This window comes from Equus asinus, chromosome 24 (assembly GCF_041296235.1).
Source record: "Equus asinus isolate D_3611 breed Donkey chromosome 24, EquAss-T2T_v2, whole genome shotgun sequence".
In the NCBI taxonomy this organism is placed as follows: Eukaryota; Metazoa; Chordata; class Mammalia; order Perissodactyla; family Equidae; genus Equus; species Equus asinus.
The window spans coordinates 17,978,979-17,994,270 of record NC_091813.1 but is presented as its reverse complement, the minus strand read 5'-3'; the positions used below and the strand labels follow the sequence as shown (position 1 = coordinate 17,994,270).

The 15,292-nt window shown below is 37.0% G+C and overlaps 1 protein-coding gene across 1 annotated transcript in view; it reads right to left on the bottom strand.

Moving 5' to 3' along the window:
• The window catches only part of MEI4 (meiotic double-stranded break formation protein 4), a 242,743-nt gene that overhangs the window by 214,115 nt on the left and 13,336 nt on the right, over nt 1-15,292 (bottom strand). The gene's annotated exons all lie outside the window — the stretch shown is intronic.

Genomic DNA, 15,292 nt, shown 5'->3' with positions numbered 1-15,292 from the left:
TGACATGCAATTGTGAATGGTGGGAATCCAGGTTAAAAAAAAAAGAAAAGCACTTTATTAGCACAAGAGGACCAAGTCTTCTGGATAATAAACACAGCAAACTCCCTGTCATCTTTTAATTAATTAATTGAGCTGATTAATTAAATGTTCTGATTTTTAACTCATCATATGTGATTTGGTAATAGTCTTAAAACCATGCTGAATATCAGTCAGTAGGAAAAAAGATCAAATTATAAAGTCCTGCTGGATCATAACTATCCCAGGGTCACCTGTCTGAACAGAATTGTACCACAAGTGAACAGAAACGATTGCTAATAAAGATGCTGGTACAGGCTTCTACCGTATAAATTACACTCAAAACGCACACAGAACTACAACCTACAACCCAACAGAAGCAGGCTTTTCAAACTGCTTCCTCGAGTTTTGGAGTGAGTGAGTGTGTGTGTTTATAAGCATTTTTTGTTTTAGGATAGCTTTCCTATCCTCAAAGTGCCATTTGCAAGGTAAAGATAATTCTATTCCCCCTAAAATTTCATAGGAAAAAAGATGAGCTGCCTAAACATTCTCTCAGTGTAATTGAGGAAAGATCAGTAGTAACTTTCTGAAAGCACTATTTAAATTCAATTCATACTCAAATAATTATAGTAAATAATTAAAGCAACATTTAATGTTCCCCAAGAAGGTATTTAGTGTCTGAATCCTTAATAGCAGAAAATATAAAAGTTGAACTTTCCTTTTAGAATAGAGCATTAGTTCAAATGGGTTTTCCTTTTCTTCGCATTTGGGAATAGACCTTACCATAGCAAAGTCCCCCACAGAGCTACAGAAAAATCCAGTCACATTCTCTATGACCCCTGGATTCTCCTTCAGGCAATGCGAGCAGAAACAGTTACTCTGCAAAGAGAATTTTGGCAATTTTTATCTGCCCTATTTCTCCTACCCTCATTTTCCCTTACGGAACTTTAATTTGCCAGCAACTAATCAATTCTCTGGACTGTCAAAACTGTCTTGAATTATAATCACGAATTCTAAAGTTAGTTCATCTCCAAGATCACTGATGAAAATTCTCTGAAGTAGAGTCCTGGACCCCTCCTATATAAGACTGGCAGAAGTTTGAATTAGATAACCATTCAGGAGAATATTTTCCTAATATGTATCAAAGACCTTCAAAATATTTATCCCCTTTTGGCCCTAAAATACAAGTTCTAAGATTTTATCTCAAAGAAATGACCAGAGCTACATATAAAACTTCATGCCCCTAGATGATATTATACTGGTGGTCTAGTGGTTAAGATTCAGGGCTTTCACCACCAGGGCCCTTGTTCCTTTCTGGTCAGGGAACCACACCATCCATCTGTCGGCTGTCAGACTGGAAGCTGCGTGTTGCTGTGATGCTGAAAGCTATGCCACCAGTATTTCAAAATCCAGCAGGCTCACCCATAGCAGACAGGTTTCAGTGGAGCTTCCAAACTAGAAAGACTAGGAAGAAGGACCTGGACACCCACTCCCAAAAACAATGGCCATGAAACCCTCTGAAGAGCAGCGGAACACTGTCTGATAGAGCGCCAGAGGGGAGAGCATGGTGCAAAAAGACCGGGCAGGGTTCCGCTCTGCTGTACACAGGGGCGCTGGAGTCAGAATCGACTCCATGGCACTAACAACAACAAACGATCTTATAGAACTATTTATAATTACAAAAAAATAAAAAACCTAAAATAAAATCTTTCACTAGCTTGAACATCTAACAACAGAGATAGATAAACTAAATTGTGACATATTATACAAGTGAACTGAAAATGTTTTTGAAAATATTTAAAAGTATGGGAAAATATTTTCGTATGATGTTAACTGCAAATAAAACATAAAACAGTATTTAAATGTAGTAAAATCGGAAATTTGAAAAAAAAGTCCATATATAGAGATTGACACATTGATAGATTTAGAGATACAAAGAGGGAGGGAATGAAGGAGAGAAAGAAGAGAGACAGGGAAAGAGGGAAGGAGGAGGAAGACAGACGAGAGTTATTCACCAACTACAAACAATACACTGACCATGAGTTGTCAGATTTCATTTTGTTTATACTTTTCTATAGATTCTGTTTTCCACAATGAACATTACAAAACATATTATATAAGATAGAAAACGTCTTAATACTAATCTTACATAAATATTCCATATTCTATATTTTTCAAAGTAGAAATTATAGGAAAAATGAAGATGGGTGTGAATGCAGCCTCAGAGCTCTATGCCAGTCATTCTGTGGTTGCAATGAGCAGCTTCAGCCCGGAGAGCTCAGCACCTCATCTGAGACATCTTCAACTGTAATAAACACCATCAGTTCAACCACAGCTTGGGAAGGAGAAGAGGATAAGAACGAAATAATAGCACATAAAACATAGTCAGAAATTTTAAACTGCCAACGTGTTTTCAGAATTGAGGAAAGCACAGTCAACGGAATGAGAGTTCTGTCTCCCAGGTTCTCTAATCTCCCTTCCTGATCAGCCTTCCCAAATCCACTAAACGCCTGTGGACTTCTGACCATTCCATGTCCACAAGTAGATGCATGCCCCTTCATTCAGATGTGTTTGGTGTTCCTCCTACTAATTCAAAGGACACAGTGGATTTTGGAGATGGGACAGAAAAACTTTCCAACACAGCCAAGCAGCAAGCTACCAGCAACTGTATCCCCAGGGTCACGAGGGCTAACCGGCTCATAGTAAGCACTCTACTAAATAGAATGAGTGAGCGAATGAGTGAGTGAATGAATGAACACATCCATGTAGGCAATGATGGCTACATGACCAGCTCTTAACCCTGGCCCTCATCAGTAAGTCTCTGTCAATTACATGCTCAGGAGAATGGCACTGAAGACAGAATGGACTAGGAGGGGAACTGAATTAGTTAACCTGAAGGTCACACCTCTTTCTCTTCATTCTGTGAAGCATCCTTTCTTGACTACCTCCAAGGAACTCTAAACTCATGCCTTTCTACAGTATACCCTTACATTTTCATCAAAATAATTCTTGAGTAAAAAAAATACAAGAAAGATAGCATCTAGTTCACACACAGGTTTAAGTCAGATAAACTATAAGGGAGAAAGCCAGATTTTACGTCATGTGAACCCTACAATACTAAATACTTGTCTTCCCAGGAAAGCAAGAAACTAAACAAGAGTGGCTGAACATTCTCTAAATCACTGAGATGAATACATTAAGACATATTCCTTCTGAGTACAAGAGGAAGTCCCCATGTACCATGATGGTGGAATGTGCATTTATCAAATATCGGACTGGAGCACAGTAGAGTCCTGGCAATGCCAGACCAGTGAAACGTTACAAGACTTTTCAGATAATTAGTTTCACTAAAGTTTGGACAAGGTCTAACATGCAATTTTTGGATTAGCTCCAGCTGACAAATTCCCTAATTATTGTTATAGTTTCATCATATACTGTACTGTGAAGTGCTCAGCAGACTAACAGCATATGAAATTCTACATAAAAGAATCAGAAGCTACTCAAGGTTTCAAATCCCTCCACTTGAATTATTAAGGGGGCCTTTAAAAGCCTTCCCAGCAAAGAGCCTGTGCATGACAAGAGGCTAGTAAAGATAAAAGGATGCTTGCCTTTTTTTTCTTTCTGTTTCATTTCCATCAAAACAGGCCAACTATCAGGTGGCTGGAAGCCTGGTGGCATAGCAGTTGAGTTTGCAGGTTTCACTTCAGCAGCCGGGGTTCACAGGTTCAGATCCCAGGCACAGACCTACACACGGCTCATCAAGCCATGCTGTGCCAAAGTCCCACATACAAAGTAGAGGAAAATTGGGACAGATGTTAGCTCAGGGACAATCTTCCTCACCATTGGAAGAAAAAAAAAAGGCCAACTATCTATGATTTTCCCTGTGTTGAAAGAGTTAACTAATCATAGATTTTAATTGTCTACAGAATCTTAACACTGTTTTCTTTTTATGCAAACACCCACCCCAGGCATTTTTATTCCTTGATGCTTATTTTCTGTCATAGGAAAGATTTTCTCTGGATTCTGGCAAGGAATAATGCAGAATTTCACATGGGAAAAATGCACCACACATATTTTATAAGTCAGCAAAAAAGTATGCTGATTCAGAAATGCAGAGTCATATATATGGTACAATCAGCAATCATCTTCCACTATGTAAACCTATAGAAGGAAAGAGGCCCTGATATCTACTATTGACACACATTTTAAAAAATAATTTGGAAGAATTATAGGTGTTTCCTTGTTACACCAGTAACTCACACACTGATGTGCACATAATCCTTATCACGAAAACAAACATATTGTTCTCACAGGGTATATAAAAAAGCCTGATAACCTACATAATTCAAATCCATAAACTCCACAAATTTGGAATCTTTATGAGGTTACGCCCTGGAAAGGGGAAAAGTTACATGTCATAAAATGAGGAAGACTATAGGATGAAGCCAGAAAGCAAAGAAACAACCAGATGAGGCAACTGAGAAGGGTTCAGCCAAGCCTAGGAGAGAGGGGAACAGCTGGGTTCTGGGGACCAGCTGAGCCAGGGCCTGAGCTTCAAGGAAAATAGAAGGCTCAAGAAGGAAGATGGCGAGGCACAGAGGCCCCTGGAAAAGGTAAGTGGCCCTATCCAAAGAAGTCCCATTTTGTAAATGACACATTAGGAAACGAGATTTGTCTTCTAACTAATATTACATAACACATTCTTAGACTTCACTTCTGTGTACACTTAAGATATGAACTCAAAGAAGCACAAGTAGCCCCACAGAAACATTTTCTTTAATTAAGGCTCATTTTTAATTCTGAAAAAGTGCCCTAATTCTTGTCTGCCTCCCTCACTTAAATCTCACCACGGAGACCACCACAAATTTCAGAGAGCAACTGACAATGCTTCACAACTTCTCACATGGCTTCATTTTACAAGTATATCTAATACTTCTTTTACTTTCTACTTAGATTTGCACTTAAAAAAATAGATTAGAGTTCTACTTTTACCAGCCTAAAACAGTCTACTAAAAGAGAGGGATTGTTTCACAAACACTTAAGCACTTTGATTCTAGACATCCTCTAGCACATGATGCCCTTCACCTTTTTGTCCCTTTAAACTCAGCCTCTCAACTTGCTGCAGACAACAAACACACAGAGGCAATATAGCCCTCATTGCAGGAAAGCCATCACTCAGGCCTAGTCCTCATGCTTTCCTCTACAATTGTCTGTTCCTGTCTGCTCCTGCCCAGACTCTCAGCCTAGGTCTAGGCTGTGTATCCTCTGAAATCCAACAGTGACAGACTCACCAACTTTCACATCACAGAAGTTGCAGCCTGTATCCATACAGTGCTCTTCTCCACCAAGAACCTGTCAATTCACAGGATCCATGCTACCTGCCCTCTGCCCCACTGAGTGCCACCACAACCCCTAACCAACTAAGGAATATCAGAAGAAGCTGCAGACCATTCCAAAAGATCAGCACCATATCCTCTAGGGCAACAAAAAACAGCATAATGCACAGGTCCCTTGGCACCAGATGAGGGCATTCAGGGAGGAATTGGTCCGTAGCTTTCCTCCCACCACTGTAACCAGTACCTACCTCCATCCATGTAACAGGAACCATTCCAGGTCAAAAGCATCAGCAATCCTGTGGCCTAACACCTGTCATCTACTTGCCCCAGGCAACTACACCAAACTTCCAAACTCCCCATTACTCCTACCCATCAGAACTTGCCTTCCTGCTGAAAACTTAGATCTGACCAACCTGAGATTACCAACCCAAACGAACTCCTGATAGCCAAGAACTGGCCTTATGATGACATCATGGCCAGGCCTAAACCTTGGTGCCCCTGGAAAGCATAGGCAGAACACAGCAGCTGCACAGGAGTCTTTTTTCTTCAGTAATGTCATTTGCATTAATAATTTCTAGAACCTTTTTTAATGCTATCTTGTGACCAGGAAAGAGGGCTTTTATTGACAATAATATCAATCTATTTCATCTTATAAATGGAACACTCAAACAACAGTAACTAGCCTTAGGCTGCATCTCTGGTCCAGTTTTACTCCAGGGTAATCAATTAAAGTCATTGGTTTAAAACCACAGGAATTTCCCAAAATAGCTCATGTTATAAAAGAAATGCAGATTGTTAATTCATCATAGTTTCTATGCCTAAATCTATGTATCCTTTCAATTACTATAAGAAAATTGTAAGAATTGGGTTTTACCTCCATCCAAATTTTACTGAAATAAAGAAAAAAAAGAAAATTATTAATTTACACATACATTGGGTAATTTATCTCAAAAGAAAATTTTTATCTAAATGCTCTACCTAAGTTATTTGATTTGTGTATGAAAGCCTAAATTGCAAACATGTAGACTGAGGTAATTATTTTCAGACAAAGATGGGCTAAAAGTAATTGAAAATGCAAACAACAAACATAAGAAATCTGGAATGGCTATATCAATAGCAGACAAAAGAAACTTCCTGAGAAGAAAATATTACCAGAGATGCAGAGGAACATTTCATAATCATAAGAAAAGGTCAGCTCATCATGAGGATTAACAGTCCTAAATGCATATGCACACAACAGCAATAACAGAGCTTCCAAATACATGATGCAAATATTGAAAGAACTGAAGGGAGAGAGAGAGAAATCCACAGTTACGTGTGAAGATTTTAACACACTTCTTTCAGTAACTGATAGAATAACTAGACTTTGAATAATAATACTGATGATATAAAAGATTTGAAAAATACCACCAAGCATCTCGAAGTGATCAGCATCTGTGCCCATTGCACCTTGTAAATGCAGGTGTATACATACTCTTTCCAGGTTCAAACAGGACATTTAACAAGGCAGCTCATGTGCTGGCATAAAACAATTCTCATTCAATTCCAAGACTGAAATCTTACACAACATGTTCTCTTAACCACAAGAAAAACAATTAGAAATGTCTAAGAAATGCCTCAAATATTTGGAAAATAAATAACACATTTTTAAATAAAATAAGGGACAAAAACTTATAAATGTAACATCCAGTATATTTCAAGCTGAATGATAATGAAAACACAACATATCAAAATTTGAAGGAGGAAGCCAAAACAGCTTATAAATAAAAATTTACAGCTTCAAATACTTATTTTATAAAAGAAGACAGGTTTAAATTCAATGACATATATTTCCACCTTAGAAAATTAAACAAAGAAGCAAATTAAACCCAAAGGAAGTAGAAGGAAGGATATTTTAAAGATATAATCAGAATACAACTAAATACGAAACAAAGAAAATTAAAAAGGCAAAAGTTACTTTTAAAGAAAGATTAATAAAATTGATAAATGTCTAGAAGGACTTATCAGGAAAAAAGAGAAATTAACACGAATCATACCAAGATCAGGAATAACAGAAGGGATTTCACTATATATCCTCTAGCAATTAAATCAGTAATAAGACAAAATTACGAACAATCTATGCTAATAAATCTGTGAACTTATGATGAAAGGAATGTATTTCTTAAAACAATATACTGACCAACACTAACAAAAGAAGACGAACAATTCTGAGTAGCCCTATACCTATAAAAGAAATTGAATGTCTATTACAAACCTCGCCACACTCATTCAAAGATCCCACTCCCATACGGGTTCACTACTGGATGCTAGCAAACAATGAAAGAAGACATTTTACCAAGTTTATACAAAATCTTTCCAAAAATAAAGGAGGGAGGACAGAACAAACCTCACAAACTTTTTGTGAAAAACAGAGAAAGAAGGAACATCACAACTAGTTTTACAATTTGATATGTATATTGGGATAACTCTGATACCAAAATTTATAAAAATATTGCAAGGGAAAAAAATACAAACCAAAATATATAATAAACGCAAATTCAAAAATCCTTTACACAATACCAGCAAAGCAAACCCAGCAATATATAAAAACAATAATCAAAATCACCCAGGAGAGTTTTTCCAAGAATGCAAGATTGTTTTACCACTCAAAAATCAATTGCTGTAATTCAACATATTAACAGAATAAACTATTTAAACAGCAACATATGATCGTCTTAATAGTTTCATGAGAAACATCTGAAAAATTCAAACTGATTCATGATTTAAAAAAAAACCCTTCGTATACCAACAAAAACAAAAAAAGAATATAAGGGAACATAGTACTCACTGTGATAAAGATCTATAAAACTCCACAGAAAACATTATACTTAATAATGAAACACTGAATGCTTAACCCCTAAGACTGGAAACAGGACAAGGATATCCACTCTTTGCATTCCTATTAAATACTTTACTGGAGATAACAGACAGTGGAATATAGAAAGAAATAAAAAGATACATAGATTGAAAAGAAAGAAGTAAAATTCTCCTTCTTAATATACAGCATGAATGTCTATAGAAAACCTTAAGGAATCTTATAACAAATAAACAATTACTAGAATTTATGAGTGAATTTAGCTAGGTCTCAGGACATAAGGTCAATATGTAAAAATCTATATCTATACAAAATCAATTTAACTTAGATTTTTAAAAAACTAATTACAAATTTAACAGTAGTTGTGAAAGACTTCCTAGTTCGAAAACTATAAAGCATTGTCCAACAAAATTAGAGACCTAAATAAATTAAGAGACATACTGTGTTCATGGAATGGAAGACCTAATATTATTAAGATCTTAATTCTCCTCATATTGACCTATATACACAATCCCAATGAAAATTCCAATAAACTTCATTGTAGAACTTGATAAATTAATTCTGAATTTTACACTGAAATAAAATAGCCAAAATAATCTTGAAAAAGAACAAACCTGGAAAAATCAAACTGCTAATATACAGACAAAGCAATCAAGAAAAAGTGGTATTAGAATAAAAACAGATACACAGATAAATGGAATAAAATAGAGTTCAGAACTAGATCCACACTTTTACAGTCAATTCATTTCAACAAAGGCACCATGGTAACTGGAAAAGTAAAGTCTTTTCAACAGATAGTGCTAGAGCAATTAGTTAAATGTATGGAAAAAATGAACAATGTCATCTATTTAGATCTTATATAAAAATTAAATTAAATTTAGTCGAATCATAGACCTAAGTGTAAAAACTGAAATTAGAAGAAAACAGAATGAGTTAGGAGATGGGAAAGATTATTTAGAGAAGTCATAAAAAGCACTAATCATTAGAGAAACACTGATAAATTAAACTTCATCAAGATTAAGTCTGCTACTCATCAAAAGACATCACTAAGAAAACGAAAAGCAAAATGACAAACTGGGAGGAAATATTCAATACATATATCTGACAAAGGACTTGGATACAATTCTATGAAGAATTTCTATAAATCATTTAGAAAAAAGACTAACAATCCAACTAAAAAGTGGTCAAAAGACATATGTCATAAAAGAAGCTACAAAAATAGTAACCACATGAAACAGTATTCAACATTATTACTTATTAGAGAAATACAAATTAAAATCACAGTGTGACACCACTTTACACCCACAAAAAGAGCTAAAATTAACAAGTGTGTGAAGCAACTGGGACTCTCATACACAGCTAGTAGGAATGTAAAATGACATAATCATTTTTGCAAAAGGTTTCACAGTTTCTTAGAAAGTTGAACACACATCTCCCTATAGCCCGGGAAATCCACTCTTACTTATTTACCCAAGAGATAGAAAAATATATGTCACAAAAACACTTGTACAAGAATGTCCATAGCAACTTTATTCATAATAGCCCAAAACTGGATATAGCCCATGTATGCATCAATAACAGGATGAATAAACAAATTCTGGTATATCCATACAATGAAATACTAACAAATTTTGGTATATCCATACAATGAAATACCACCCAGCAATAAAAAGGAATGAACTACGGCCCTACTCAACACCAGGGATGAATCTCAACACTACACTGAGTGAATAATAAAGACTTACACAAAAGGGTACATACTCAAGTGTCCATTTAAATAAAGTTCTAGAACAAACTAATCAATGGTAGAAAAAATAATGTTTTGTCTAGGAGATGGGGAAGGAGATTAACAGGAAAGAAAAATAAAGGGATTTCTAGGGTGATGGTAATGTTCTATATCTCGATACGAGGCTGGGATACACAGGTGTGTTAATTTGTCAGAGCCGCCAATAGTACACCTAATGTTTTCCATTTCGTTATACGTAAATTTTACCTCAATAAAATAAGTTCCTAGCAAAGATGGAGTTTAAAAGTACCAGATTTACACTTCACCATAAACAACTAGAAAGCAAAACAAAAAATATAAAACAACAGTTTTCAAACATTGGGCAGAAAGCAGTGCAGGACTATCATTCCTAGAGAAGGGAAACAAGGTGAGCCCCACACTGCGCCAGCTCAGTGTCTGAAGGCAGTTCAGGCCACGACAGGACGGGGAATCCAACAGAGCCTGAAGGTCTCAGGGAACTGAGATGGGAATTCAGAGGCCAGAGATACAAGAATGGGTCCAGACGGGGTACCAGAGAGGAGAGCACTGTACAGAGCAAGACATCTGCAGAGGGGCTCCCTCAAAATTTTTATGGTTTCCCTCAAAACTTGTGCATGCGTGAAAACAAACTATCAGAAGTCCAGCAGATCCAATGTTTTTCCTTCTGATAGTAAGTAACAAGGGCAAATCCCTTAAAGGAGGAACATGAGGGAAGGTTAAACGAAAGAAAATATCCACTTGCATCCCACTTTGACTACACACGGCTGTTGCTGTGAGAAAAACATGAGAAAGGAAGGCCAAGAAAGGGCAATCCCCGGAAATGTGACTCTTCACGAATGCAGAGAACACAAGGTAGTCCAAAAGGCAACAGTCTTAGTGCTTCCTCCTCCTTTATCCCACTTCAGTGGCTCTCACACTTGCACCTGCCTTGGGACCACCTGGAGGGCTCGTTGAACGCGGACTCCCAGGCTCCACCAGCAGAGTTTCTGACTTAGTAGGTCTGGAACTGGCCCGCTAATTTGCATTCCTTACGTGTTCCCTGGTAATCCTGGCATAATTAAATCTGATGAGAGATTTAATTAAAGTCAGAGTACAAAGGATGACACCCTGGGGTCACCCTAACCTCTAGGCTCCCTACCCAAAAGCTCTTAAACTCATATTCAATGGGTCTCTAAGAAAGTGAATGCCTGGAATGTGTAAAGCCGACATCCAACTACATCACCACTTTACTACAAAGCACCCAAATATCACTTGAGAATCTTATTCAGAGCTTCATTGGGGTTTTTCATCCTCTTCTGAAATCCAGTGGTAGTTTAACTTTTATTATTAATGGTAAATCATTACAACAACTAGAACCATTTCATAGTAAAGCGTAGCTGCAATTTATGACTGTGATGATAAAATGAAGATAAAACAAATAATTGATACCATGATGATAGATAAATTAAGAGCCAGCAAGAGACAGACCAATGTTTTTAAGGGATCTCTCCATATAAGTCCTTGTACTTGTGACTGGTTTCAGGAAAGATAAGAAGATTTCAGGAATTCTGGACACTGACAACCCAAGCTGTCAAAGGCAGTTCAGCCACTAAGCTGAATGGCTGATAAGCTCTATCTGGCCTGGCTCAACCATGACTGTCTAACTCAGGCCATTAAATCACTGCTCAACCTAGATCAAACATCAAAAAGGACAAGAAGAGAAGCTTGAAAAGGCCCCCTGCACAGTCATAAGAATGAAACACCTCAGGGTCCTTCCACTGAAACTGTACCCAAAGCCTCTGCTTCTATCCTCATTACAGTTCACAAGAGCCCCTCAGAACCACTCACAGGTACCATGAGCTTCTGTACAGCAAGGAATGTGCACGTGTGTGAATGAACACTTTATTGTAAAGGAAAATTTTTTATTAGTAAATACACGGATAACCAGAATTCTGTGAATACTGGTGTTTTTATCCATGGTTTCCCCTCCCTAAATTTTCATTTTATAAATCAAGGTATTGAGTTTGAAGAGAAGATTTATACATTCAGTACTTATGTTACAATAGTGGGCTCTGTTTTGAGTAAACTAGGCAAAAGATACATTAACTGCATGTGAGCTAATTTTGACTCTCAACTTTTTAAAAAATGGCCTTGCTTGATATTTTCATGTTTAGCTTTAAGAAGCACTTTTAAATTAAATTTTATTCCCTCAATATGGAAGACTTCTTAAACTACACATATGATATAAACGATAAAGGGGGGAAAATGACAAATTTTACCACATTAAAATTTCAAAAGTCTGTTCATCAAAAGATACCACAGAAAAGTAAAAACGTAAGCCAGAGCCTAGGCAAAGGTATTTTCAACACACACAGTCAATAAAGGATGAATATTTACAGCATCTAAGAATGTCTATAAATCAATAAAGATGATCCATTAGAAAAAATGGGCAAAAGAGATGAACAAGCAAGTCAGAAACAGTACGAAAATAGTATGCCAATATTTGAAAGGCTGTCACATATATATGCAAAGAGGCATGTTCAAAACTGTTCACACCTTCATTGTAGTAAAAATTACAAATAATCTAAATACCTGTTAAAAGAAGAAAGCTAAATAAATTGTGGTATATTTACGCAATCAAATACTATTAAGCAATAAAAAATGAACGAACTAAAGCCATACACATCAAAATGAATGAATTTCATAGTTAAAAGAAAAAAGCAAGAATTAAAAATGCATATGATTTTATATCATTAATATAAAAAGTACTATATATTGCTTAGCAATATAACCACTTGTAGCAAAACTACAAAGAAATGCATGAGGTGATACATTCCAAATGTATCCAAATGTGATAATTCCTTCTGTGGGGAAGGGGGGTGTGAAATCAGAAAGCGGAAGGGTTTCTTCTGGCTTGCAAAGATCCGGTATTTGCTGCAATATTCTTTATGCATTTTTGTATGTCTTAAAATGCAATAACATATATGTATTTTAAAGGTTTTATTTTCTATTGGAATGATTGAATGCTCTTATAAGTGATTTAAAAACAAGGGCCTAAAGATGAGATTTGAATAAAGAATTCACATAGTTAATATAGCCAAGCCCAAGCCACTGCTAAAGGAAGGAAGCATTTACTGTGGATGTGACCAGGAAGGGAGAAAAGCTGTCTTTTCAGAGCTCTGCTCTCTCACAGCAGAACGCCACCTTTCAGTTCTTCCTAAATACCTCCCTGAACTCTTTCCTCCACATCTACACAGAAAACACCATTAATAAGCTAGTATCACCTGCTTCCACATTTTAGAAGGGATGAGCAATAAATTATATCCGTTGTCAGAAATGACTTGCAACATCAAAGTACACACGCATATTTGAACTATTTTTTTAAAGTGCCAAAAAACTCTTACAGATAAACAAGGCTAGAATTTTATTAGGGTGCCATTCATAAAATTCTTATAAGGACCTGCACACTAAAGGAGGTCATGGCAAAAACTTACTGAGCTCTTAAGGCAAAAGCTGAAGTCCACCTCTTCCAGGAAGCCTTCCCTAACCATTTCAGCCCACAGTGATTTCCCCTTTTCTCAACAATTAGGGGAGTACTCATCACCTGAACCACTGATTCTGGCTCTTAACAACGATGCGCTCTTGTCTTTTCTCTCTGGTAGGATTAAGTTCCTGGGGGGTCAGGGGCTACGTCGTGTTCCCCTTTTTCACTCCTCCACCAACACCCCCAAGAGCCAAGAGCGTCTGAATAAGTAGATACATTCTCATTGAATTGGATAGCAGAAGGACTAAGGCCCAGACTTTAGAACAGAGGGCCTGCAGGCTGAACCCAGCTCTGCCCTTTGCCAGCTGAATGAGAGTAATTTCTGCATCTCGTTTCATCCATAAAACGAAAAATATATTAGTAACATTCTCATAAGATTGTTTTAAAGACTACGATAAATCATGGTTGAAAAGCACATATGACAGTACTTGGCACGTGGTAAGCAATCGAGAATTGTTAGTTATTTTCATTACTACTAGTACTGACTGGTACCACCATTACAGCTAGGCTATTACACTACTATTTATTTGAAGGGGAGAAATGAGTCTTGGAACCACATAATTCCTAATTTTGTGCTCTCCTGCCCAATTTTATTAGTTTAACCATTATATTGACCAATGTCTTCCCTGACACCCAATTAGGAAGCCTGAATCCAAATGCAGTTCTGGTGTAACTAGAAAAAAGATTAGTTAATTCTGTACCCAAATGTTCACTTCCCTAGACAAGGGAATTTGTTTAGTTAACAAAAGCTCCTATCATGATGGCTGTTATTAACTAAAGTTTACACTGACCTTTTTCCGTGATGTCCCTAGTGAAATTATTCTGTATCATTCCAATATATCTTATAAATAAAGACATTTTCATACATCTACTACAAATACAGGTTCTTTTAAAACATGCCGCCTCTTCCCATTTAAAACAGAATGTAAATAAGCAATTCATTTGTTCAGTCATTATTCTCCCATGCCAAGGACATTTGCAATGCTTTGGTATTTAGCAATGATAGATTTATAGCATTCTGCTGAAAGCTCCTTTGTGATTAAAATACATTTTACAGCAAATTAAAAATAAGTTTAAATAAGCAGCTGTGGGATTTTTCAGGTACTCTGGCCAAATATGATTCTGCAGATTTAAATTCAGAATAGTTTGGCACAGCACTAAGTGCTGACAGCATCATTGGGTCTGGAGAGAGGTGCAAACACTGAACAAGGAAAAGCATGTGTCAGTAATTCACAGGTCAGGAGTCAGCTCTCCTGAGTAAGGAGAGTGTGTCTCTTTATTTTTTTCTTACATCCCATGACCGTTCTTTGCCGTGAGGAGATTCCTCCCTCTCAGCCCGCCAGTAGATAGATCACCTGTTACAATGAGACGTTCTGCTGACTTCAGTTGTTTTAGTCCATTAAGGACTCAATATGCAAGTCACTAAACCACAAAAGACAGCAATCAGTCTGGAAATTAGGCAATCCTTGCATTCCCAGTAATCTTAACCCCACCATCTCCTTAGAGTAGATGGATGAGCTTTCCTAATCCAACGCTGATAACTCTGTCCAGGCAGGCAACATGTTTCCTAGATCTGCTCATGCTTGGAAGGCCAGCTGAGATCCCAGCCCACCTTGGCCCTACTTAATCTCCTATTTGCAGGGCCTACATACACCTGCATTTCTGCCTCCCTTGCCCTGCTAACACCCCTTCATTCACTAACTCCAAACACGTGTTAATACAGAGGCAGTCCACTAGCTGAGGCTGTGATCAATTTGAGAGAAAGGTCTTGCAGCTGTAACATACACTGTCAATCAAAC